Here is a 1,508-nt window from a genome sequence, read left to right as displayed (position 1 = left end):
CACACACACACACACACACACTGTCCTGAGGGTTTGGTATCTCTATCTTCTGTTTCCAGTCTTGTTTCCTCATGCACTTACCCGTCACGTCGCCAAAGGCAAACCCTACTCACTCTCTTTGATCAGTGGTGAGGACATCAGCCACTAACCTGTTTTTCTCTTCTCTTTCTTTTTGGTATATTGTTTTTTTTCTTCCATTTTATTCAGAATAAAGACCTAATGTTGTTTTTTTTTACTTTTCTCTATTCGTAGAATAGATGTTTTTTGCATCTTTTAGGTGTAAGGGATGTCTTTTTTCACTAATGGAAGCCAACTAACTCTCCACATTTTACTAAATCACTCTGTTTTTTGTTTTTTTTGTCTTGTCGCTGTGTGTGTGTGCATGCGAGTGTGAGCACAGATTCCATCCATCCATCCATCCAGGCCTTTGAGAACATGTTCACGCCTGTGTGAGTGTATCAACATCATATCCCCCCCTATCCTACTCAACTTCTCAGAACAGATTATGAGCATTGGAGCTGACTGAAATGACTTTGAATTCTCCAAAGCCCCTAACCCCTGGGAACATACCTGTTCTTGCAAGCCTCAAACGTTCAGGTGCCTCATTTCAAAAGACCCCTCTCTTTCTCTCCGTCGCTACTTTCCTCTCTCATTTTCACCCTCCCCCCTTTACGGCTGCAACTTTAGCCCTCAACTGAACTAGAGAGCTATTGAAATACCTCCCCCTGGTCTCGTCTGCACTTCAAAGTCAACTTTCACCCTCAAGCCAGATCCGAAGGGGCGGTCTAACCAGGAAAGGGCCCATCCCCTGAATAGTTAGGACTTCAAAGTCTGTAACATTTAGTTATGAGCCGTTTTAAAAACATTTCTTTTTTTCTTTTTTTAAAAGTAGCAGATTGACGCTATCGTTTGTCCAATGTAAATTTGATACTTTAATTAGCCTATAATTATCTGAACAAAACTTTTGTCAGGTAAGATAATTTTTTTTATAAAATATAGTTTAATTTACTTTGCAGATACAGAGAAAAGAAAAGTAAATGCTTTGTGTCATTACATGAAGTGAAACTGGAGGAGTATGTTGTGATCGTAGACTGTATGAAATAGGTTGTCAATGCATGATGGTGATAGAAACATAGATATAGGCCTATATTTATGGATAGAAACGTCAGCAAAGTTTTCTCATGTTCCTGCTAGGCTTTATGAAAGTTTGATTTTAGAGTTCTGGTGTGTAGCCTGCATCCACACAACTACGTTTACATTTTCAAACGACATTTTGAAACAAAAACAATCTCCGTTCTCTCTACTTTTGAAATTATTACTTTATTTTAACTATGCGTCTGACAAAGCATACCACGTGACTATTTGCATACACTGGGCATGCGAGTACTGGTGTAATAAGGAATCAGATTGTCTATGGCTACATTACAGTTGAAAATCATGGATGTTTAAGTTGAAAATACAGAAAATACTTTGGAGAAAGAACAAAAATTGTGAAAAATAAGACCGTT

At 38.3% G+C, this 1,508-nt stretch overlaps 1 long non-coding RNA gene across 1 annotated transcript in view; it reads right to left on the bottom strand.

The window, feature by feature from the left end:
• The window catches only part of LOC116690293 (uncharacterized), a 13,138-nt gene extending 12,033 nt beyond the window's left edge, over positions 1–1,105 (bottom strand). Inside the window, exon 1 of the long non-coding RNA XR_004332223.1 lies at positions 1,093–1,105. This is a non-coding gene — a long non-coding RNA (uncharacterized LOC116690293). The remainder of the gene's footprint in view (positions 1–1,092) is intronic.
• Between the last annotated feature and the right edge of the window lie 403 nt (positions 1,106–1,508).

The sequence above is a fragment of the Etheostoma spectabile genome, chromosome 5, assembly GCF_008692095.1.
Source record: "Etheostoma spectabile isolate EspeVRDwgs_2016 chromosome 5, UIUC_Espe_1.0, whole genome shotgun sequence".
Classification (NCBI taxonomy): Eukaryota; Metazoa; Chordata; class Actinopteri; order Perciformes; family Percidae; genus Etheostoma; species Etheostoma spectabile.
This window is presented reverse-complemented; position numbering and strand designations above follow the sequence as displayed.